The sequence below is a fragment of the Arvicanthis niloticus genome, chromosome 18, assembly GCF_011762505.2.
Source record: "Arvicanthis niloticus isolate mArvNil1 chromosome 18, mArvNil1.pat.X, whole genome shotgun sequence".
Taxonomy (NCBI): Eukaryota; Metazoa; Chordata; class Mammalia; order Rodentia; family Muridae; genus Arvicanthis; species Arvicanthis niloticus.
In genome coordinates this window covers 20,956,137-20,982,849 of record NC_047675.1, presented here as the reverse complement: position 1 = coordinate 20,982,849, position 26,713 = coordinate 20,956,137, and the positions used below count along the sequence as shown (strand labels likewise).

The 26,713-nt window shown below is 43.0% G+C and overlaps 1 protein-coding gene across 3 annotated transcripts in view; it reads left to right on the top strand.

Annotated features, from left to right (window-relative positions):
• Ces5a (carboxylesterase 5A) overlaps nucleotides 1–26,713 on the top strand; it is a 292,545-nt gene that overhangs the window by 127,888 nt on the left and 137,944 nt on the right. For all 3 annotated transcript variants that reach the window (XM_076915626.1, XM_076915628.1, XM_076915627.1), the window contains one exon: nucleotides 26,195–26,251. The gene's annotated coding sequence lies outside the window, so the exon portion shown is untranslated. The remainder of the gene's footprint in view (nucleotides 1–26,194; nucleotides 26,252–26,713) is intronic.

Here is a 26,713-nt window from a genome sequence, read left to right as displayed (position 1 = left end):
AGAGACAGCTAGTAGAAACATTCAGGCAGGCAATGGTTGGTCCTTTGATGCCTTAGTAGGAGAAGGGCAATTTGCTTCTAGTGATAACCAGATGCAATATGATCCAGGTTTATATGCTCAAATTCAAAATGCAGCCATGAAGGCTTGGTGTAAACTCCCAGTAAAGGGAGACCCTGGTGCATCTTTAACAATAGTCAGGCAAGGGCCTGATGAACAATTTTCTGACTTTGTTCATCGATTAATGACAACAGCAGGGAGGATTTTTGGTAATGCAGAGGCAGGTGTAGATTATGTGGAACAACTTGCATATGAAAATGCCAATTCTGCCTGCCAAGCGGCCATTAGACCCTACAGGAAAAAGGGCCATTAGACCCTACAGGAAAAAGACAGATCTTACAGGGTATATCAGATTCTGTTCTGACATAGGTCCCTCTTACCAACAGGGCTTAGCTATGGCAGCTGCTATGCAAGGACAATCAGTAAGACATTTTTTGGCAAGTAGAGATAAAAAGGCCTGTTTTAAATGTGGCAAGCCTAGACACTTTGCAAGAGATTGCAAGGCAGAAAATGAGTTAACCCAGAGACAGCCCAGCAAACAGCCTGGGCTCTGCCCACATTGCAAACGTGGAAGGCATTGGGCTAGTGAATGTAGGTCCAAAAGAGACACACAAGGAAATATTCTCATAGTCAGGGAAATGGGAACAGGGGCCAGCTCCAGGCCCCAAACCAACGCAAGCCAAAACAGGCTTATGGGGCAGTCAGTGTCATACCAGCAAACACCAATCCCTTTCTGAACTTGGTCGAGCAACACCAGGAAGTGCAGGACTGGACCTCAGTTCTGCCACCCACACAGTATTAACCCCAGAAATGGGACCTCAGGCCTTACCCACTGGAGTGTTTGGACTGATCTATCCAAATGTGTTTGGCCTGATAGTGGGAAGAAGCAGTACTACTATGCAGGGACTACAAATTTTTTCTGGAGTTATAGATAATGATTATCAAGGTGAGATTAAGGTAATGGCCCAGGCAATTCAGAAGATAGTCACTATTCCTACAGGAAGGAGGATAGCTCAACTATTGTTACTTCCATTGTACCCTACTAATCAAAAATATAAAAATCCTAAAAGAGGGGATCAAGACTTTGGTTCCTCTGATGCATACTGGTTACAGCCTATAGTTAAACAAAAACCTATGATGACAATTTGGCTTGATGGAAAGGCATTCCAAGGCTTGGTTGACACAGGAGGTGATGTGACTATCCTAAAACAAAGTGATTGACTTGCTACCTGGCCTCTGACCCCAACCTTAACCAACTTAAGCAGTATTGGCCAAAGTCAAAACCCACAACAAAGCTCTAAGGTGCTGACGTGGAAGGATAAAGAAGGAAATACAGGGAATATCCAACCCTATGTCATCCCAGGCCTTCCCATTAATTTCTGGGGCCGAGATTTGTTATCCCAGTTGGGATTGATTATGTGCAGCCCTAATGAAGTAATTACAGTTCAAATGATAAACTCTGGATTTTCCCCAGGGAAAGGATTAGGAAAAAGTGAAGATAGGATCACTCATCCTATTGAGGTTTATGGTAACACTGGAAGAAGAGACTTGGGATATTTTTGATGGGGGCTACTGATTCAGCTACATCCTTAGGGTGTTGTGCGGATCCCATTACCTGGGAGGGGGACTTGCCTGTCTGGGTGGATCAGTGGTTCCTAACCACCGAAAAATTACAAGCTGCCCAGTTGCTAGTGCAGGAGCAATTATAGGCAGGACATTTAGAAGAGAGTAACTCTCCCTGGAATACCCCAATATTTGTCATTAGGAAAAAGTCAGGAAAGTGGAGATTGTTGCAAGACTTGAGGGCTGTTAACATGACCATGATTAGGATGGGAGCCTTACAACCTGGGCTGCCCACACCGGTGGCCATACCTTTAGGTTATTATAAAATAGTTATAGATTTAAAAGACTGTTTTTTTTTTTTTTTTTTACTATCCCCTTGCATCCTAATGATAGAAAATGCGTTGCTTTCAGTGTTCCCTCTATAAACTTTAGAGAACCTATGAAAAGATTTCAATGGAAGGTCTTGCCTCAGGGTATGGCTAACAGTCCTACCTTGTGCCAAAAGTTTGTGGCTTCTGCCATAGAGGGTGTTAGAACTATGTGGAAGCAAATCTAAATGATTCATTTCATGGATGATATTCTAATAGCTGGAAAAGAAGGAAAACAGGTACTCCAGTGCTTTGATGATCTTAGAACAGCTTTACAGACTGCAGGGTTACAAATAGCACCAGAAAAGGTACAATTACAAGAACCATATACTTATTTAGGATTTCAGATTAATAGTCCACGTATTGTTAATAGTAAGGCCACACTGAGGACTGATTCCCTTAAGACTCTTAATGATTTTCAAAAACTACTGGGAGACATTAATTGCCTATGACCATATTTGAAACTCATGACCGGAGAATTGAAGCCTCTGTTTGATATTCTCAAGGGAGATCCTGACCCTAAGTCTGACAGGGCTCTAACAGAGGAGGGTAGAAAAGCCTTACAAAAGGTAGAGAGTGCTATTTCATCCTAATTTGTAACTCATATTAATTTTTCTAAGCCTTTATATTTTCTTATTTTTAACACTAAACTAAATCCTACTGCAGTTTTTTGACAAACTGCACCCATATTATGGGTTCATCTTCCCTCATCCCCAAGAAGGTTCTTAATCCATACTATGCAGCTGTAGCAGATATGATTATATTAGGCAGAGATAACAGTCAAAAATATTTTGGAAAAGATCCTGATATCATAGTACAACCCTATACAAGGCATCAGGTTGATTGGCTTATGCAGAATTCTGAAGTCTGGCCTATTGCATGTGCCTCATTTGGTGGTCAGCTAGATAATCATTATCCACCAGATAAATTGGTTCAGTTTTGTAATCAACATGCATTTGTTTTTCCAACTCGTTCTGCACATGCACCTATCAAGGAAGCATTGCTAGTTTTCACTGATGATTCCTCATCAGGAACAGCTGCTTATGCCTTTAAAGATCAAGTAATCTCCTTTGCAACATCATCTGTGTCAGCTCAATTGGTTGAGTTACATGCTGTTATTGCTGTGTTTCAAGCATTTTCAAATCAAACCATTAATATTTACACATATAGCTCATATATAACTCAGTCTATCCCTTTGTTAGAAACTGCTGAACAAATAAAGCATTCCTCAGAAGCAACCGATTTGTTTTTACAGTGCCAACTATTAATTTTGAGGAGAAAGTGTAAATTCTTTATAGGACACCTGAGAGTCCACACTGGGATACCAGGTCCTCTCTCTGAAGGAAACACTAAGGCAGATTTAGCTACTCTGTAGCTGCAGTGACTTTATCAGATCTGCCATCTAATTTGGATCAGGCCATAAAGGCTCATGAGTTACATCACCTTAATTCTAAAACTTTAAAAGTTATGTTTAAAATTACCAGAGAACAAGCTAGACAAGTTGTTAAACAATGGCAATCATGTGTTAAACTTTTACCAGTTCCTCGTTTGGGTGTAAATCCAAAGGGACTGATACCAAACAGTCTCTGGCAAATGGATGTTACTCATTATCATGAATTTGGCAAGCAAAAATATATACATGTATGTGTAGATACATACAGTGGCTTCATTTATGCGACATTACAAACTGGAGAAGCAAGCAAGCATGTGATCACTCATATGCTTGCTGCAATGGCTGTATTGGGTGTGCCTTAACAGATAAAAACTGACAATGGGCCAGGTTATACAAGCCCCAGTTTCCACAAGTTCTGTGAAAAATTGGGAATACTACATAAAATGGGTATTCCATATAATCCATAGGGCCAAGGGTAGAAAGAGCACATCAAACCATTAAATGTTATTTTGAAAAAATTAAAAAAGGGGAATGGTATCCTACCAAGGGATCGCCCCGAAATATACTTCATCACAAACTTTTTATTTTAAATTTTTTAACTTTGGGTTTTGAAGGAAAATCTGCTGCAGATAGATTCTGGCATCCTGATACCAAAAAGAATTTTGCAACAGTTCTCTGGGAAGACCCATTAACTGGAACTTATTTAACAGTTGTGGTGGCTTTAACAGGAATGTACCCCATAGATTTGAATGCTTGGTCATTATGGAGGAGTGCTACTTGACAGGTGTTAGAAAGTGTGACCTTCTTAGAGTATGTGTGGTCTTGTTGGAGGAAGTGTGTCACTGGGAGTGGAGTTTGAAGTTTCAAATGTTCAAGACAGGCCCAGTGCCTTTCGCTTTTCCAGCTGCCTGCCGATCCAGATGTAGAACTCTCAGCTACTTCTCCAGCACCATGTCTGCCTGCACACCACCATGCTTCCCACCATGATGATAATGGACTAAATCTCTGAAACTATATGACAACCCCAATGAAATGTTTTCCTTTATAAGAGTTGTTTGGTCATGGTTTCTTTTTGCAGTGATAGCACACTGACTAAGGGAATTTAATAATGTAGGAACAAACTTCTGTCACAGCTCATACTAACTGTTCCAAACATTGGATCTCTGCATGGAGGCCCAAAGAGGTCTTTGCATGAAGCTATGAAGGTAAAGCCTAGATTTCATTGGTGACCCCAAGATGTTAGAGATGCCAGAGTTGTGAGATACCTGTCAAGGAGAGCTGCAAGGAGAGTGTAGAACCAGCCCAAGAGAGAGGAGTGTGTTGCAGTCAACAAAGTTGAAAGGAGTTGGAGATCTGAAGAGCGCTTTGCATTGGACACAGAGATGTGGAGTTTGGAGCTTGCCCAGTATGCCTGACAGGATCACTGACAGAAAGAATAGCAAGCTAGCATATCATCATCTACTCAAGACATTGCACTATGGCTACTGAATCCAACAGGTGCCTCAGATGTGGGAAATAGTAAATAACATTTGCCTCTATGATACAGTTGGGGTGACTGAACAAAGACAAGGAGATCTTCACGATAAATATAAGTCATGCAACTAATTGTATCCAACCAAAAAATCAGGAATTTCTGTAACTGGGAAACCTAAGATATCCAATGTGAAAAGGTTCACCCACAGAATAGTGGGGAAAAATATAATCTGAGTTATAAATGTGGCTGAGGCAGTGCCACAGACTGGGATATATGTGGGAAAGCTATCAAAGGGGAGGTAAAAGAAGTGTTATGCCTTCTAACCTCAGCCATAAATCTATTATGATTCTTGCTGTGTGGCCATCCATGGGCTTACATCTTTCTTTCAGACTTTTCAAGCAAAGAATTATCCTGCCTAGAATGGAAGACAGCAGATAAACAGTCATGTCACTTGTGACCTGAAGAAGAAATGTTTGGAACCGAGAGCTCTGCGCAGCTCAATCGATATCCCTGGGCAGTGTGCATCGCTGCGTTTTTATCTAGTCATTTCTCAGCTCCAATGCACTCCCCAGGGAGAGACAGTTAAGACATCTTTCTTGTCTTTCTCTCCTCCATTGCCAATACCATGTTGTCCTTGTCTCCTAAGCGAATCCCAGATGGTCCCTGACTTACAGTGGTTCATCTTAGAATGTTTTGAGTTCACAAAGGTACGAAAGCGATATGTGTTCAGTAGAAGCTGAACTTTGAATTTTGATCTTTTCCTGGGCTGGTGATAGGTGGTGTGGTACTCTCAGGAGATGCCAGGCAGCAGTCCTGAGCCTGTTGCTCCCAGTTAGCTATGAGATCACGAGAGCAAACAACTGATACTCTTTGGTGTTACGTGTTGCTAAGCTGTGCTGTTTGCTAGGTTAGTTGCATTAATACACTCCCCACTTAGGATATTTTTCAATTGCCAGTGGAGTAAGTGGGACATCTGTGGTGTCATAATCCCAGCCCATTTCTCGACCCATCCTTCTTCCCTCCCTCCCACTCTCCCACTCTCCCACACTTTACATTGTGGAAAGAGCTGCTTTCAATGACACATCTTAGTGTGGAAGGTCACATCAACATCCTTCATATTTTAGATGCCCTTGAAAGCTTTGATTTTGTAATTGCCACTAATAGAGTGGAGAAAAATATCCTTTATTGGTTTTGGGTTTGACCATGGTGTTGGTCAATAAAGTGTAATGAATCCAATGATGTGCCAGTTCCAAGCCCTGGGGTTTAAGAAGTGTGTGGCATTTCCTCTTGCTTGCTTGTTCTTTCTTGTCACGAGCAGCAGGGCATTTAGTTCAACTGTCATTCCCACCATGAGAAAGTCTCTGTATGTAAGATGTGTCTTACTGTATCAGTTGCCCCCATTCCAAGGTCTACAATAATCAATCTCTGCTTTCTTTCTGATTCCATAACACTTTGTTGCCATTTTTTTGGTGTAGTCCCCAAATATTGAGTCAGCTGTTGCTGCCCTGACTAGTTAGATACCCAAATCTGTATTCTCTCCTTCTTTCTTATTGCTTCAAAATCCTGATTTTGTCTAGCTTGTCAGTGTTCCCAGGGAGCCCCGCTTACCTCCCTCTGTCTAGTCCAGGGTCTGATAAATACAGAACATACAATTCTGATATACTTGTTTTTATTTTTTTACAACCTCCATATAAATACCCACTTTTGTATCTTTAATACCCAGCAGAGTGGCACACACATAGTAGATCCTTGTATAGGCTTGCTGAATTGAGTTGAAACCTCAAGTGGTGTGGAGGCTCAAGGTTTGGGGATATAACTTGGGTTCCATCCATCACCAGAGACCCTAGAACTTCTACTAATCTATCTGTTCCCAATTATCTCCTAATTTCTTCTGTGTCTGACAGTACACCTTACCATATTCTACAGGGAACTAGAAAAGACTGTTGTTAACGCATGAACTCAAGGCCACTGTTTTACTGTCTGTTAAGAACTTGAAGCCACAGTGGAATACAGCACTTTACCTGTTAATGAGCTAACACCTCATTAGAACTAGTGTGAGGCAAGGTAGTTACTGGGATAACTCCCCCATTAACAACATTCTATATAGCTTATGTAAAAGACAAACAGTCCTGGTGTTTTCATTACTTAATTCTTTGTACTTGTCTGAATAGTATTTCCTTGTATGGATTGACCACATTTTGCTTTTCATTTGCCACTTATATTTGGGGTGTTTCCCCTTTGTGGCAATGATAACAGACTGGGGCCACTCTAAGAACATTTATATCAAGTTTTGTGTGGGCATAGGCTTTCAGTTCTGTTTTAAAAATTAATTTTATTTCTCTCTCTCTCTCTCTCTCTCTCTCTCTCTCTCTCTCTCTGTGTGTGTGTGTGTGTGTGTGTGTGTGTGTGTGCGTGTGTGTAAGCACATGCATGCGCGCATGCCATGGTGGTGTACACGCAGAGGTCAGAAAATGGTTTTTAAGAGTCGTTTTTTTTTCTTTCTATCATATGGATCCTGAGGGTCACATTCAGCTTGTCAAACTTGGTGACCCAGTGAGCCATCTTGCTGGCCCTCAGATTTCTTACATGTACACACATGGGAGTATAATTGTCAGACTGCATGTAACACTTGAGTTTACATTTTTGAGAAACTTCCAGACTATTCTCGATATATTCATTTAAAAGAAATTCATGATAGGTGTGTGGGGCAGGGGAGTGTACCTCGAGAGAGGGAGAGGATGAAAAAGAGGTTCAGGGTGGCAAGGCCTCAGGAACTGTATGAACTGTATGTATGTTCAGCCAAAGCATCCGGTCCTAGATTGACTGCTGCCATGGGAACAGAGCCAAGTTAATCTACAGAAGTGCAACAAAGCACAAAGGGTGTTGGTTATGTTTTGCCAGGCTCAAAAAAATGTCCCAGAGTTAGATGTTTTGATTGGGATGAGGCAAGAACAGGAAGTTCATTTTTGACCTTGGGGCAAACACACTGTGGAGGGGCTGACACACTGGGTTTGTTAGCCTAGACAATTGCTGTGACCAGGGAACTCATCACCAAGCCTGTCCTCGTACCAGCCCACCCCACAGAACAGCAAGCCTGGCTGGGGTCATGTTTTCTGACTGTTTTTGTCCTCTCATCTGCTTAAGCTAGTTACACTGTCACTTTGAGCTCTGGCTCTGATTCCTCTGGAAAGGCTCTGTCCAGATGTTCATGTATTTAGTAAATGCACTTTTCTGATGCTTTGGCACGGTTGCTCTCAGACGGGGATGGATATTTGATGCTGTTGGCTGTTGGGTACACGCACACTCAAATGAACAGCAAAGTCTGTGACTCAGAGTCCCTGTGTTTCTAATTCTTTCTGTAATGCAGCTGATACATCATTTAAAGAGAAGCTGACAAGGAAACACAGGGGAAAGCAGTTCTTACACACTCTCATGGCTCATGCAGGAGCTTTACAGATAGAGAAGAGAGAAGGGTGTCTTGTGTCTCTTTCCACATTATAGGATACTACTTACTCCTTGATTTAGGGATTTGCTTCCCATTTTTAAAAGCACTCCTTCCATATATAGGCAGAAACCTTTAACCCACTGAGTTTTGTGGCCTTGCCAAATACTTTGTATTTTTGATCCTCTTTGAGCTAGGAATATCTCAGAGATCCTTTTACATTTTATAGAGTGCACTGGGGCTAGAGATGGAAAAGACCTTCTTAAGGCTACCAGATCAGTGGAGGACCTGCCTCCTACACCTCTCTCTATACCACTCTGCTCTCAGACATCACTATCCTGGGATTGTGGGGTTTTGTTCACTGTTTTATTTCCATATGTCTAGCTCAGTGCCTGGCACACAATCCTGAAGTCAGTCTGTGTCTTTTTGAAGACTGATTCCGACAAGTACTGCTTGTGGAGAGACTCGAATATCTTTCTCTCACTTTCTTTATGAAGCGTAGCTAATGCATAGCATAGCATAGCAGCCATCTCAAGTGCATGTATACTGTAAGAAGTAAATGAATTAGTGCATTTGGAGTGATTTAGAAAAGTGTCTTTTGTGTCCTAGGGCTTCATGAATTGTTGACTGGGTGGATGGATGAATGCCTAGGTTATAGGACTACCCCCTCAGGAACTAGCACAGCAGCCTTCAGTCGATTAGGTCCTATTCTATGCAATCAAGTCTGAGGGCTGGAAAGCTGGGGTAAGAAGGGCAGTTCTGTAAAGGCTGATGCTTTAGCCAGAGGGCTTTGGGGCATAATAATTTCCTCCTGGGTATCTCTTCAACCCTAACTGAGGATAACTCGTGGGGATTCCATGGGGGGATTTGAAAGCACAAGCACAAACTCTGTTCTGGATTCAGTTCACTGCTTTGGGTGATCACTAGTTTGTGTTCGAGGAGATCTTGTCTCAGCTGCTCTTTCATGCCAAAGCCTTTGGATGCTTAATATAAAATTCAAAGATCTTGAGTCCACTGGGCTTTGCTTAGGAAGATAACGGAGTTTTCAGCGTCTCAAAGGGAGGTTTGGGTTGACAGAGATATGGATCGAGGACATTGGCATCTCTGCTCATTTCACTTAAATGCTGTTGTTAGAAGGTAGCTTTCCTCTATCTGTGATAGCCTGTAGCCTGGCTGTGTGGTGTGGGGATCCTGAACTCTAGCTGACAGTGTGTGAGCAGGCCATGACCAACACTACTGAAAAGCCATCCATGTATGATACATATACAAAGCCTGGCAGGGCAAGGAGTAGATACATGCCCACGTTTCTGGCATTTACCTGACTTTCTGCATCACTTACCCATCCCTCTTCAGTTCCGTGATTCAGAGATGCTGGGTTGGAAGGGAGTCCATGAAGTCACTGAGCTCTTAGGCAGGATAGTCTAATAAAGGGTGCCACAAGGAAATGAATGAGTCCTCAATGCTGACCCCAGGGCCAGCAAAATGCACAGAGTAGTGAAGCTACATGAGACCCTTCCATGTTTAACTTGAAACAGCTGTCTGTGATTTCTAAATGCCAGGAAGATGGCTGAGTTGGTAAAAGAACTTGCCATTCAATCCTGAAGGTCTGAGTCCAATGCCTAGAACAAATGGTAGGAGGGAAAAACTGACTCTTGAAAGTTGTCCTCTGATTCCACATACACTGTGGCACATATGTACCTGTATTCAAACACAGACAGACAGACAGACAGACAGACAGACACACACACACATACACACACTTACTACTATTACAAATAAAATAAAATAAAATAAAATAAAATAAAATATGTCAAATTTCCAAATACCAGCCTGAACCATGAGAGCAGTATTTAGGAAACTTGAAAACATAGATTCTTTGGCTCTAGGATTTCTGACTTAGAATGTCTGGAGTATAGCTGAGGAATCTAAATTTTTATTCAAGTTATCCAAAAGTAACTCTACCAGAGAGTCATGCCTGTAATGCTCTCAGTCAGGGCTCATTGCTGACTGCATCTTAGCTGTGCTTCCAGAAACTGATTCCATGCACTTGGTTAGAAGGTTCTAGAGACTTCTCTTCTCTTCTCTTCTCTTCTCTTCTCTTCTCTTCTCTTCTCTTCTCTTCTCTCCTCTCCTCTCCTCTCCTCTCCTCTCCTCTCCTCTCCTCTCCTCTCCTCTCCTCTCCTCTCCTCTCCTCTCCTCTTCTCTGCTTTTTTTCCTCTCATCTTCCTCATCTTCTTCCTCTTTCTCTTCTTCCTCTTCTTCCTCTTGCTTCTCCTCCTTCTTTTTGAGACAGGGTTTCTCTGTGTAGCTCTGACTGTCCTGGTACTCACTTTGTAGACCAGGTGGGCCTTGAACTCAGAAATTCACCCGCCTCTGCTTCTTGAGTACAGTGATTAAAAGTGTGAACCACCACCACCCAGATTTAAAGTTTTCTTTATTTCCAAGTTTTTCTACAAGCGTGTAGTGTCTCCTGGGCATCCTCAGCATCACAGGCTGCCAAATGAACCTAGGTGTAGACATAGTAAAGAACCAGAAAAAAAAAAGCCCTGAGAAACCTGACAGTCAGCTACCCCTTTCCTTAGTAAAGGAGGTGATGAAGGGGACAGATATGACAACCTGACCCTGAGTATCCTTGTCATTAGGGGCCCAGAGGCCATTCAACTCAGAGGGTCCTCAACATTTAGTTGTTTTGGAGCAGATTATTGCAAAAGATCTTTTAGGACTGACAAAGTTGCTGTTTTTCTATTTATTTATTTATTTATTTATTTATTGATTGATTGATTGATTGCCCACTTTTTATTTTGCTGTGTTAAGGCATCGAAACCAAAATACAACCCAAGCACCATTTATCTGTACCATTCTGTAATTTGTTTTAAATGATAGGGATGGCTCAAAAGCAAGAGCACTTGTTCTGCTCAGAAGGATCTAGGCTCACTTTCCAGTACCCACATGGCCTCACAGCCACCTGTGACTCAGGTTCTGGGGGATCCGACACTCTCTTCTGGACTTTGAGGACACCAGGCACATATGTGGTACATATACATATATGTAAGCAAAATGTTCATACACATGAAATAAAAGTCAATCTTTAAATGAAGTTTTTACATGTTATACATAGAACAGGCCTGAAATAAAGCCAAGGGTAGTTCTTACGGTGAGAGTATTGGCTTAAGAAGAATTTGCTTCAGGGTCTTAATCTTCCTTCATTAAATTCTAGTTAGACAGTAGTCAGCTTCCAAGCCAAGGTCAAACTTTCACAGGTGAAACAAGTGAGCCCCAGAGAAGGGAATGTCTTTGGCTCTGGCCATAGATCTGGGACCAGAACCTATTCTAAGGATGTCTGCTCATATTGCTTGCTATACAATGCTCTGGTGACAGGCCTGGCACCCTGTTTTTCCCAGCTAACATGTATGGATCAGAGCCACTGGGAATGGCTGCCCAGTCCCCTAGCCATGGTCAAGCTTACTTAGAATGGCCGCCATGGTAATCACCAGGCCAATGACTCTGTTAGGTGGGATCATCTCAAGGCAAGCATTGCTGTGCATGCTTGCCCCAGAACCTCAGTCACAGGTGGCTGTGAGGCCATGTGGGTGCTGGAAACTGAGCCTAGCCTGTAGACTCCTGACTTGAGAGCTGAGGCAGCAGGATGGTGACTTCAAGGCCAGCCTGGACCACATAACAAGGCCTTGCCTAACAATAAACAAACAAACAAACAAACAAACAAGGAGGTAAAAATCTAAAACCTCTAGCAACAATGGAATATAGAGTCCCATTGTGTGGGTCCCTGAAGTGGCAGAGGGGAACTTCAGTTGTACGATATAGGAGCATATCACTGTTCTGTCACACTAGGACATTGCACTTTGGACATTAAAAAAACCTGTGAAGGATTAATTTTCTGATTATCTCCTGCAGAGTCTAAGAATCTTCCCTTACCATGTTGTTACTTTTAATAAGTCAACGAATTGGCTAATTCTCTTGGAAAGGTTTCCGCTGAGGAGATTTTACACAGTTCTCTTGGAGAGGGAAGAAAACAGACTTCCAAATGCATTATCAATAAGTAGGGCATTTGAAGCCCGAGATATGATGTGAACAAGATGTGCTGAGCTCTTGGGTGCAGACACTCAAGTCAGTGTGTGAAGGAGGTGAGGCAGCCATGGTTTTGGCAGAGTGGTTGTTTCCTCAGGACCAGTGTCGGACTTTTGAAGGGCAGGCCTACATCCAACTTGAATCTCAAGTCTACCCAAAGTGGTCAGACTCACCGCCTTGAGCCGAAGAACAGTCAGGAGGCGAACACTCCTCTCCTGAAGGGCAGGGCCATGACCTAGTGTTTCCTAGCACAGGACTGGCCCTTATAGATAGTAACACCTAATTTGTTGAAACAAAGTATCTTTTAGGGACCCAAAGGCATTTCCCTACATTGCAATCAAGTGGAGATCTGGAGTAAACCAGGGCAGTTTTGTGGGGGCGGGGGTGAAGAGCCTGGGAGCGGTCAATAGGGACTGTCTGCCACGAAGCCATTGGATAGCTGCCCTGAAAATGGGTCGTGAAGGTGCCCTGGGTGGGGTGGAGAAACTCAGAGCAGAAATGTCATCAGCCTCATAATTTGGCTGCTTCCCTAGCCCATCCCTTTTAAACCTATTTCCCGCAGCCAAACTGCAGGTTTAATATCCCAGCTGCGGATCCCTCTGGACACTCCGGCTCCTTTGGGATCCTACCTACCAGAGGTAAAAAAGACCGAAGGAATCCAGTTTCCTTTAAAGTCATCATCCGACTTCATTTTTGACCTGTTTCCTCATTCTAATTTAGTAAAATAAACCCACATACCTTAAAACTATGTCCTGCACTACCGAGGTGTTGTGACTCATTTAAGCATCGGGAGGACAGTAGCTCGCTCCCGGCTCAGCCAAACCCCCATTCTGCAGCAACTCTGTCTCACTGGATCAGAAGTGGGACAGGACACCTCCCTGCCCGTCGCTGAATGATGAAGGAGGCTGAGAAACCCACTGCCACAGAGCCTAAAGTATAAACAGAGTGTTGAGACCGGAGTCCTTGTTTTCTTTTTGTGGGGAGGGAGGAATTAGAGGCAACTGGAGCACATGGAGATATAAGCATCATCAGCCTGTGTCAGAGCTGGGCCTAGAACAGGATACTTCCGTCCTCACAGACTCACACTGACTCTCCAAGGACCTGGTGGAATGGACTCATGTCCCCCTAACTTTAGGCAACAGTCTTATTTTGGAGAAACAGGAAGTGGTCAATTTAGATGCTAAATGGTATAAGTGATTCATAGGGATTACGTTGGACAAGCCTTGCTACATGTTGCGTCTGTATGAGAGAGCCTACAGCGACCCTATTAACAATAATATATGGCGGCGTGTGCCTCCGCGCGACTCGTCTCTATGCCTGCGTAAATATTTAAATTGGGATGAAGGAATCACCAGGGTTGGGGAGAAGGAGGACCAGCATGAGGGCTCAGCTCAGATCCTGGCTCCTGAGCTCTGAACACACCCAGAAGAACCTGCCCTAGGTATGGGCTGAGATGAGCTCACCACTGCCCTCTGCTGCACTGAGGTGAATCTGCTCCCACGGCAGCTTCCCCTTGGCCAGGGTGAGGGTGGGCACTGAGTAAACTGCTGCACACCAGCTGATCTGTGCCTCTTGAGGTCACACCCCCCCCACCTTTGATGTTCTTAGCTGCAGGTTAGGTAGGGCAGGAACACCTGGTGATTGGGGGCTCAATTGTGAGCAAGGTTGGCTCTTGCCCCAGAGCCTCCCCAGGCCCAGTTTGAAGAGGCTGAAAGTTCTGGCAATTCCATCTCTTCTCTTTTTTTGCTTTACTGGCGGTCAAAGCTCAGAATATTAGAATACTTCTTAAAGGTAAAGCCCCCTATTGGCTTGGACTAGTTCTCATTTGTAGGCACAGAGACTTGGGAGAAGAAGCCAGAAGACTACTTTTCTGAAAGAGCTTCCTCTTCGCCTTGCAGAATTCGCTGGCTGAGTTCCCAAGAGTCGCCTCACATGATTCTCATACACCTATGTGTTATGTAGAATGGTAATTATTATTCTCATTTAATAGACGGGGAAAGTAAGGCCTGGGAAGTTTGTTGCCTTTTGATTGATTTGGAGGTGATTAGCTAAGACAGAAAATGTTCCTCCAGCTGGAATGAAATTCATCAGGCTTTAGATGAAAACAAATTAAACTTCAAAGTAGCGACAAACAAGGCATTCAGTAATTAACTGGGTGATTTGAGGGCAGAGCTCACGGCAGTGCCTTGAGCCTCATTCCCGGTATCTCGGAGACCTCAGCCTATGGTTGACTCCCGAGGTCTAAGATATGTCTGTTTTTAATGGGGTCACTGGGGAGCCTCATGGTAGAGAGTTATTTAACCACCATTTTCCTTTACATGATAAAAATGTTTATGAATTTTTGGTCTCAAGTTTAAAACAAGCTATCCTAATCTATTTAGGGCAACCCGTTATTGCTGCTTCCGCTTTGATGCTGCTGAAATAACTTTCAGAAGAACCACCCAGTCTCTGGCAATCCGTGTCTGCTTTGGTGTTCATTCTGTGTCAGGCTTTCCCTTAGCCCAGGGAATACAGGGGTGGCCAAGGCACATGTGGTCTTGGTACCCATGAAGCTTATAGCCAAGCAGGAAAGAGAGACACAGAGATAACTGCCCAGTTGAGAGAGAATGTATCCCGTGGAGTGTGCCACGAACTGGGACCAGGCACTGTGGACTCTGATGGTGGGGCTCTGTCTGGCCAAGACTTCAGAGACACTTTCCTGGAATCCACAGGCTTTGCAGAGTTGGCCTAGCACATGGTGCCAAGTAGTTAAGGCAGAGGTATTGTGAAGGTCCTGGAGGAATAAGTTGTTTGGGACATTTAGTGAACCAACAAAACCATCCTAGCTGAAGCACAGAGGTCAAGAGAGAATGGCTTAAGGTATGGTCGGTGGGGTCTGGAAGGCAGAAGTTAATCTTTTAGTCAAAAAATACAGCGAGTTACAGGCACGGGGGTGGGGGGGGGGTGGGATTAAAACAATCTGTTCTTTTTGCCGGAGTTGCTTTTCCTTCTCCCACTCTGCTACTCTGTATTCAAACCCTGATTGTTCAGGACCATAGCTCTTCCCACCCCAGTCTCTGCTCTGGCTGTGCTCCCCACAGCGCGCCCCAGTTAAAATCCCACTAACTCCTTCATAGTCACACACTTTTTAGCAGATGAGGTCAATGGGGCAGATGATACTACCAAGTGGTGGGGGCTCTACACACTGAAGCACGCCGTAGGTTGCATGTGATTTGTCCTCCATGGGTTCCTGTGTCTGAACCCTTGGTCCCTAGGTCGTGGTGCTGTTTGAATATGTGAACCCTTTAAGAGGTGGAGCCTCTCTGGAGGAAGTAGGTCACTAGGGGTGGGCCTTGAGGTTTTACAGATTAGACTCACTTCCTGTCCGTTCTCTGCCTCATGTTTTTGCTACATTGTCTTCCCCTCCGTGATGGATTCCTTCTCTAACCCCAAATAACCCCTTCCTTCTTTAATGTGCTTCTTGTTGGGAGTTTGATCAGTGATGAGAAAAGCAACTAATACACACAGCCCTTGTAGCTAGTAGGTAAGCACAGTGGGTAGCCCGGCCTACGCTATTTCTTCCCATTATGGGCCCAAGATTGCCAGATATTTTCAAGAGAAGCAAAAATCACTGAATTCTAATTTGAAATTTTCTAATTTAAAAGTATTGGCAACAATTCAAAATTTAAAGAAACACAGTGGGTACTTGTGCCTTTGAGAAGAGAGAATTGATACATTCTTATATTCTTTATATTCTTTAAATGCATATATATGTGTATATATATACATATGGGGATGTGGTGCTTTGCAGAATATTTATATATTTATATTTATATATGTATATATGTACTTATAGTGCACATATTCATGCATATATATATGCACACATATTTATGTTTATATATGTATATATTCATGTTTATATATGTATATATATTCATGTTTATATACATATATATGTAATAGAAGATAATTCTGAACAGTGGAAACAAGAAAGCAAGATTTTGGGACCTGTTATGGTCTGTAACATAAATGCCCCCATTGGTTCATATGCCTACACCTTAGTCTTTGGCTTGTAACACTATTGGGAGTGACGGAAACTTTAGGAGGTGGGGTCTAGTGCAAGGCAAAGATGTCAGGGCATGGGGGGGGCATGCTCTTAAAGCAGGGTGTAAGGGATTTTGATCCATTCCTTCTCTCTCTGCTTTTTTCCTAGCTAGAAATGATGAACAGTTTTGCTTTAACCCAGGCTTTTCCCCATGACGAGCCTTCCCACAGGCTCAAAACAAGACAGCCAAGTGCCTTTGAAGTCATGAACCAAAATAAATCTTCCTTCCTTTCAGTCTGGTCATCTCAGACATTTTGTCAAGTCAATAGAAACCTAGGTGACACAGGACCCAAGATAAAACCCATTGGTGAGCTGTCTAGGTTTTCTTCTTATGTCACATATTCTAGGCGTGGAACCAAAGGACACACCAGAAACCCCGACAGGCATAGAAAAGCTGAGTTCCAACGAAAGCTCCCTGGCCAAATACTGGGAATGGAGGCCACCTCTTGGCACAAGCAGCTTTCAGACAGAATAACTCGACTCGAGTCAAATGCTATGAAAGACTGTGTAGTTCCTCCGCCACCCACGCTAGCAAAGGTCAGGGCTTTATCCACGGAGGCAGCAGCAGCTCCGACTGGGCCTCTTCACAGAAAACCAAGAGGAGAATTGCAACTCGCCCTATCTGTGAACTTAGGAGAAACAACTGCACCTCCTTTTCCTCCCACACACAACTCTGTCAACAGTGGAGACCACTTGGGGAGCTTGTGAGCTTGGGCTTTCTCTTCTGCTTGCAGTAGTGGGGATGCCCTTACCTTTTTGCTGGGCTGGTGCTGGAGGGGGTAGCAGAAAGGAAGGACTCCGCAGCAGCATCTCCATTGGCAAGATATGTATGAATAACGTTATTCCAAAATAATACTAATAGGTAGACGACTGTGCAAAAATAAAATCAGAAGCAGTATGCACAAACAAAATGGTTTGGAAAAGAATAGTTTCAGAAAGCCAATGAGACAGGTGTACTGGCTGGTTTTGTGTGTCAACTTGACACAAGCTGGAGTTATCACAGAGAAAGGAGCCTCCCTTAAGGAAATGCCTCCATGAGATCCAGCTGTAAGGCATTTTCTCAATTAGTGATGAGGGGTGGGAGGGCCCATTGTGGGTGGTGCCATCCCTAGGCTGGTGGTCTTGGGTTTTTATAAGAAAGCAAGTTGAGCAAGCCAGGGGAAACAAGCCAGTAAGTAACATCCCTCCATGGCCTCTGCATCAGCTCCTGTTTCCTGACCTGCTTGAGTTCCAGTCCTGACTTCCTTTGGTGATGAACAGCAATGTGGAAGTGTAAGCTGAACAAACTCTTTCCTCCTCAACTTGCTTCTTGGTCATGATGTTTTGTGCAGGAAGAGAAACCCTGACGAAGACAACAGGAGGACATTAGGCAAAAAGAAAGACTGGAGGAAGAAGAAAACATTATTCTCAAGACTGAGGATGAAGCAAGGATGGCCACTGTCATTGTCTATATCCAATAGAATGTTGTTTTGGGATCACCCAATAGTGTCTTAAGACAGAAAAATAAAATAATAAAAAAAACCATAAAGGAAGAAACATTGTCCTTGGTAGGTAGCATGACTGACTATTTGGAAGCTCTTAAGGAATCTACCAAGCCAAGTCAAGCCAAATATACCCAGTGTCCTAATAGATTAATTAAGCAGGTTCACAAGAAATGAAATAAGCATTAAAGGCTTCTAGAAGTGGACACATGGACAATGATGCTGAAATGCAAAAATATAATCACTCAAAAGTAAAATACTTGGGTACAAATATAATAAAATTAGGAGTGGTGAGGAAGACCACAAAGATCCTATAAATAGAGAAAAGCATACCTCTGGATTAGAAACACAGTAAAGCTTCACTTCATCCCAAGCTGATATAATGACATACAGGCTTAATGAAACTCCTATTAATACTTCTGCAATGCCTTTTTTCTTTCCATTTGTGTGTGTGTGTGTGTGTGTGTGTTTGTGTGTGTGTGGTAGGCATAGGTTTGAACAGCGTATGTGTATATGGGTCCATGTACATGTCAAGGCCAGAGGTTGAAGTCAGGATTATTCTTGATGGTTCTTCCACCTTACACAATGAGACAGGGAACCTAGAACCTGCCGTGTGCCTGATGTTGCTAGCCAATTTGCTCAAGGGGGGGGGGTCTTCTGACTCTGGTTTCTGGGCTATCATGCTCATTTGGTATTTACATGGATTGTAGGGATCCAAACCTCTGCCTGTATACTCGTGTGGCAAACACTTTCACCTCTGTACCACTTTACCAGCCCTGCAATGTCTTTTATGGGCATAGGTAAGGATATTCCCAAAATGTACATGGCAAAGCAAGAGAGTTAACTAGCTAAGGTAATTTTGAAGAGAAGAATAAAGTAGAAAGAATCAGTGTATCTGGTACTGAAATTCACCATATAGCAGCGATGTTAAGACTGTGTCTTACTTATGTTGGCAGAGGTCAATGGGGCCAAATGGAAAACCTAGAACCAGACCTGCAGAAACAGACCCCACTGCTTTTTGGCAAAGATTCAAAAGTGACTCAGTGGGGAAGAAAACCTTTCCAAGAACCACGCCATAGCACCTGGACATAGTATAACAACAATAACACAACACAACTCTCTCTTTGTCTCATATTACACATACAAATTAACCCCAAATCAATCATGAACTTCATGTGAGAAATATAAAACTATGAAACTTTTAGAACAAAATGTAAGAGACCTTTACAATCTAGGTTTAGGCAGGATTCTTAGACAATGTGTAACAGCTCAATCCATAAAAAAGAAACACTGATAAATTGGGCTTCATTAAAATTAAAGACTTCTGTGAGAGGCTGTTGGGAAGATGGAAGAAAGAAGCTCTATCTGGGAGAAAAATGACTACGACTGCACATCCAACAGGGTCAGAACCTAGAATCCACCACACAGAGAAGCCCAGAAACGCAACACAAAATGTGTCCAACTAGAAAACATTGGAAGGATATGAACAGACATTACAATGAAGAGGATCCATACGTGGATCCACGGACAAGTATTCCAAGGAGGACCATATGAGATGCTATGACAGAACCATTGAAGCAGCTAATAATAGAGTAGTAAGAAGCTCAAATGCTGTTGCTGCAGAGAAACTAGATCATGTACACACGGCAAGTGGGATTGGAAAGTGGTGCAGCATTTTGGGAAACACTTGGGCAGTTAAAAAAAAAACACTACTGAATGTGGGGTTGGGGAAACGGCTCGGTGGATACAGTGCTTGCTGTGCAAAGTGCTGATCTGAGTTCATATCTCCCTCACCTACTTTTTATAAGTCAGGAGTGGTGACACTTGCCTGTAAACCCAGGGATGCGAGGCAGAGAGACAGGAGGGTTACAGGAGCGTGGTGGCCAGGTTCAGTAAGAGGATGTCTCAAAAAGAAGGTGCAGAGAAATTGAGGAAGACAGGCAGTATCTATTGCTGCCTCTACATGTGAGCACATGGGCACAGGCACCCACACATGTATACACACATGTATACACCCCCCACATGCACCCACACATGTATACACACATGTATACACCCCCCACATGCACACCTACACACAGCTGCATACTTACTTGTATACATGTTCTAAACATGCAGCTGTATCCCAGTTCAGCAACTGTACTGTGGGTCATACATATTATGATACATTATTCAGGAAAAAAAGAGAAAGGACAAACTAACGGTATATGCCAGTGTGGATGGATTTCCAGAAGGGCACAGCGAGTGAAAATTTCCATTGTTTTGTTAGACCTGGAATGGAGTTAATCTGGCTATAGGTGTAGATGTAACTAGACTGTGATGACGGATATGTTTGATATTTTGACTGTGTAGTGTAAGATGTTATGGTCAGGTACCATCATGTGAAGGACACATGGAAATTCTTTATGTTATTTTTACAACTGCGTATGAGCAACAATTGTCTGAAAATAAACAAAAAAAATGTAAAGAATATGTTATGAATACCAAATAAAAATTCATCTCTTGGGGCCAGAGAGATGGCTCAGTGGTTAAAGGTGCTGATCAACAAGTTTAATGCTACCAAACCTGATGACCTGAGTTTGATCTCTGCAACCCACAGTGTGTGAGGAGAGAACCAACTCCCGTAAGTTGTCCTCTGACCTCCACATATGAACTGTGCTACACATAGTTGCACACACAAACACACACTCACAATAAATAAATGTTTAAAAAAAAAGAGTATGTGTATGCATCTCCTAGGCCAGACATTAGGACTCATGTCTTGAATCCCACAACTTGGAAGACTGAGACAGGATTTCAAGTTCAAGGCCAGCTTGATATATATATATATATATATATATATATATATATATATATATATATATATATATAATTGTGAGGCCAACTGAGCTGTATAGTGAGACTCTCAAAATACCAAACTACACATGGCACGGTTACCACTGTCTTCTGATGTGTGCCACCCAATTCCTCTTCCTCTGAGTCTTTGCAGGCCTTCCCTTGGCAGCCTGGAGTGTACTGCGACTCTTCACACCTTCCCCCTGGTTGTAGAGCTTCCCATGTGTGAGTCATGTCACCCTACTTGCTGTGTGCTTGCTATATGGTTTCCATTTGTCAAAATTCGATTTAGGTGAATTTTCGTATCTGCTTCGCCTCTCCCCCCCCACCCCCCCACCCACCGCTTTTCCCTCACATTCTTTTCCTTCTGTTCCCTTGATGATTTAAAATATATACGTTTTATCTACTGTAGCTTAATTAATTTATTTCAAGTCTCTGATGTTACAGCAGGAGAGCCAGCTTATTCTCAGTATCTCCTAACATAAACGAAAACACAGTGCTCCTCAGTGATGCCGGGATGCATAGAGATAGCTCTTCACCAGCAAGCGGGCAGCAGGTCTGCCGAGGAGACCAGCTGCCTGGCCCCCAACTCGTTTTCCGACCTGCTGCTCTGCACCTGGAGATGGTGTCAGCTCTCAGAGGTTGAGGCCTCAGTTCCTCAGACCGATCCCAGGTCGGACATCAGCTCCAAGTCCAGGCCTTCTTAACTTCTGACCCATGTCTACACAATGGGGCTTGCATACCTCGACCCCACACCTACCACGCCCCCGTTCAGCTCTCGGAATTCATAGAAACGCTGTGCTCTTACTGCTGGGTTTATCATAAAGGACACTTTAAAAATGCTAACAAGCATCCTGTGAAAGTGAAGTCTGGGAGGGTCCTGGGTCAGAAGCCTCTGCTCTTTGCAGCTGGAACATCACATCCTCCTGGCATGTAAGCGAGCTGTTTCCTGCCCCTCCCCCCCGCTATGTGATTGGCTGTCTGGATGCTCTCTGCGTCTAACTTGTTCTTTGGGTTTTTACGGAGACATCTTTGCACAACCAGGATTTAAGCAAGGACACCTGTGCTGAAGTGGGATTGGACAGAAGGGTGTGCTCTAATGCCAGCAGACTGAATGGGAAACCTCAAAGGACCCATCTGTTCAACATCCCCTCTTCCAGGGAACAGAACAAGACCCCCTTCTGGAATAAGAGTCTTAGAATCTGCTGTGTGGCATGGTAGACTGTAGAGTTTCTATCTGGTCTCCTCACGCCAGGAAGACAGGGAGTGGGTGGTTGGAGTGCACTTTTAGTTTCTATGACCCTCTATGGGGAAAAGAGATTCTGTTTCGATGGTGCAATTTTGAGAGATGAAAGGGACAAATGAAGGGAACACAGGAGCTTATAAGAGAGGAAATAAGGGAAGGAGGGAGGCAGCGAGCTAGGGAGAGAGCTCCAAGATTATGGTGAAGAATGCTTAGACAGCATCCTGGGGAGGGGACCAATGAGAAGAAAAGAGTATGAGGTTTGTCTTAGTTGAGCTTTTACTGCTGTGAAAAGACACTGTGACTAAAGCAAGTCTTATAAAAGACAACATTTAATTGGGCTGGCTTTCAGGTTCAGAGGGTTAGTCCATTATCATCAAGTGGGAAGCATGGCAGTATCCAGGCAGGCATGGTGCAGGAGGAGCTGAGAGTTCTACATCTTTATTCGAAGGCTGATAGCAGAATACTGACTTCCAGGCAGCTAGGATGAGGGTCTTAAAGCCCATACCAACAATGACGCACCTACTCCAACAAGGCCACACCTATTCCAATAGGTCACACCTTCTAATATTGCAACTCCCTAGGTCGAGCATATAAAAACCATCACAAGGGTCAGTGGCGGTAAGGGAACAAATAGGAACAAAATATATTGATACTTATGTCATAATTAAATCCGTTACTTTATATACTAACTTAAAAGAAAACAGAATCACTCTGGGCCTATGAGATGGTTTTGTGGTCAAAGGTGTTGGTGCCAAGACTGATGACTTTAGTTTGATACCCTGGTGACCCACATGTAGGGATGCACTGTCCAGTGCAAAACTGTGCATGCATACACATACAATACTACTACTAATTATTATTATAAATGTAATTAAAAATGATCACTCTGAGCCAAGAGAGGATGGCATACATCTTTAATACCAGCACTAGGGAGGCAGAGGCAGGCAGATATCTGAGTTGGATGCCAGGCTGGTCTACAGAGTATGTTCTAAGACAGCCAGAGCTACACAGAGAAACCTTGTCTTGAAAACCAAACCAACAAAAAAGATCATTCTGAAGCATTCCAAAGCTGATCCAAGAAGCAAGATCAAAAGGCCAAATACTGTTCTATTATTATCTATTATTATTATTCATCTATTCTTATTGTTCTAGTGATTCAGGAAATATCAAGGGGTATGGAATTTATGAGCCAAGAACCATGGATGAAAATCAAAACACATAAAACAGAACAGCAGACAATCTATTCCATGGCTTATTGTAATTTTTTTCTCATGTGGTAGTTGTTGCATCCAGTGTTACAGATTTTTCTTTTGTGAATTTATCCTCAGTGAGACTTCATAGGATCCCAGGAAGCCTGGGTTGACAGAGCTTTCTGTAACAGTGATCTTACAATGATCAATCTGGAGACTCAGTGGGAATCAAAGGGGGAATTACCAGTGCAAGACAATTCCCAATCTCCTTGGCCTGAAGCTGTTGCCAGTAGAAGAACCCTTGCCTGGCATCCGAGAGACCATGGACGCAACTCTCAGCATTGAGGAAACAAACAATCAAAGTATGCCAATGAACCAATAAATAAAAGCACCGCTTCCTTTCCTTTCCAAGGAAGGCTGTGGAGACGACTAGCATTCCTGTTCCCCACGGTGGGCAGCGAGAGGATTCCTCCACCTCACAGACGACCCAGTGTGAATCTCAGCAGCCGTAACCCTGTGGCATTGCAGGAGTACTGCCTTCTCCTGTTCCATCCAAAGCCGAAATTAATGATTACATTTCTTCTTCTTCTTTTTTTTTTTTTTTCTCTTTCTCTTTTCACTTGTTTGCAAATTGCTTCTGGTTACCTTGTGAATTTTATTAACATGATTTGATGTATTTGATGCAGCTTCCTTTGCTATTTCAATATACATATTTCAGTTGCTAACATATACTGATTTCAACATTTTACTGTTTCCAGTGAACTGTGAAATCCTGCCCTCCATTTAATTCCCTTTATCTTTACCAATTTTTAATACTAGTGTTGCAGGAATTATAATTCTATCAAAAATAGTGTTTTTTTTTTTTTAAAAAACTTGATTTAATTTTTTTTTTACTTACTTTACATTCTGCTCCTGCCCCGCTTCCTGGTCACCCCCTTTCATAATCCTTTCCCCATCCCACCTCTCCTTCTTCTCTGAGCAGGTGAGACCCCCTAGGTATCCCCTCTCTCCTGCACTTCAGTCTCTGCGAGGCTAGCTGCCTCCTCTCCCAGTTGAAGCCAGATGAGGCAGCCCAGCTAGAAGAATATATCCCACAGACAGGCAATCGCTTTTGGGATAACCACTGCTCCAATTGTTTGGAACCCACATGAAGACCAAGCTGCACATCTGCTATATTCATGTGCGGGATTGGTGCTTGCCCATGCGATGGGTCTCAAGTTGGGGTGGTTGTTGATTGGTTGTCCCCTCAGTCTCTGCTCTATCCACTGTGCCTGCATTTTTTGTAGACAGGATAAATTTTGGGTTGAAAGTTTTGTGGATGGGTTAGTGTCTCTATCACTTCACTGGGGTTCCTGCCTGGCTAAAGGTGGTGGCCTCTTCAGGTTCCATGTCTCCAATGTAGTGAGTCACAGCCAAGGTCACGCCCATTGATTCTTGGGCACCTCTCTAAAAGTACAACTCACCAAGAAATATAATCCACTGCATGTAAGCCCCACTTTTAGTCGTCTGTTCAGGAGGCCTCTGGTTTCTGTCTTTTATCATTTCTTCTGTTTGAAGTGCTTCCCTTGATTTCTTAAGAGACATTCTTCTATGGATTATTCTAAAATACCTTTTCCTGTAGTTATCTTCAAGAGCATTAAATACATTGTGTTTTGGTTTGGATTTTTGAACATGGAGACATGTCAGTAGGTGGGAAAATCTCAGGTGCATGTGAGTGACAAGCTTTCTGGGCTGAGCCACCTGTCTAGACAGAATTCTTCTTGCTGGTGTCCCCTGAACACTTGGTATCTCCCATGGAGGAGAGTCATAATCTCTGTGGGGAAGACCACCTCTTCTGGCCATTTATGATGGCCAACAAGAGTACTGTGATTGTTTTGTGATGCTGTTGAGCATCATAAGAGTGTTTGACTCTCATTTGACCCAGGGGAGAAATGAGGCACCCAGATGACTTTCTGTTGGTAGCCAGGAGGTTGGGAATGCATTTTTTCCATTGGATGGGAGGTCAAAAGAAGCAACCCCTTCTCCCTTCCACAGTTCAGAGTTCTCTAACTAGCCCTTCTTTACAACATTCCAAATTCTTCAACCGTGTCTTCATTCTGAGTTTGTAGCTGTCCCTAGGGTTAGGAAGCAGCAGGTCCATGCAATCTTGGCCAAGACAGTACATCCTCTACTCACTTTTGACTTTGGGAACTTGAAATTAGCCTGATTTTATCAAATGAACAGTTTTATCCATATTACTTTTTACAACCTTTCCCATATAAAAATTATGCACTAATTAAAAATATTTCTATTTTCAGTTGGCATACAACAGTTATGCATATTTATATATATAATATTTCCACATCTATATATTATGTGTAATTATAAGCTAATGGTAATTGGCATATCTATGTCCTCAGGCAAATGCATTTTTGCTTTGTGTTGGGAACACTGGAAATCCTCTTTGCTAGCTACTTCAAGATATTCAACTCATTCTGGTGAACCATATTCTCCTAATGTGCTCCAGATTACTGGGAGGCTACTTCCTCCTGCCAGCCTCACCTTTATCCATCCTGTCTCTGTGCCCCTCACACTCCATACTCTCTCCTACATTGTTTTCCCACTTCTTGAGATCAGCTTTGTAGATTCTACATGTAAGGAAAGCGTGTAATAGCTTCTCTTCAGTCTCTGGTTTTTGCCAGCTATAGATAGTTTCCTCTAGTGTGTGATATTTGGAATTCTGGGAACTTTTCAGAGAATATATAAATTCTAGAGCACCGATAGGTTGTGGCTGGTTGATGTGTTGTTGGCTGGATGCTGCTGGTTGCAGTTTGTTAACTAGTCTTGGGCAAAGAAGAAATTAGAAGAAATTCGATATCTTGTTAGCATATATCAAACTTGCCCCAAGGAACTTGATTCCTCCAGTCTGCAGTAAGTAGTCTAACGATAATGATGCCTTCTCTCCCCTCTCTCCTTTTTTCTTTCCTATGTAGTGTTAGTGGTTGAAAGGGTGGAAGAAGAAAGAACCCACAAAGTATCCAAAAGTCCAGGTGATTCTATTTGATGTCCAAGTTGATTCTGCTATGTAGATTTTCACATGATACATTATTACTTTGTTGTTGGTTTTTGTTTTTGTTTTTTTTTTTTTTTTTTTTATCATGCATGAGTTTTTGTGTTGCCTTCATCCCTGCCCCCAACGTTGATTTATTTAACCAATTTTTTCCCTTCCACTGCTGGAGACAGAGCACAGGTCTCATACATCCTAGGTGAACACACCACTACTAAGCCAAGTTCCTAGCCTTGATTAAAAAAATATATCTTTAAGTGATTTGAGGGATTTGTGAATCGTTATGGTTGGGGAAATCATTTCACAAAGATGTGACTTTGGGTGTCTCTCAGCTCACTCCTTTCATGTATAAACAACATGGCCAAATTAGCTGGGGGAACCAGATGGGTTTCGAAAATATACATGGCTGTAAAGAAAGGATGACTCTGCCCCATCCAAGAGACTA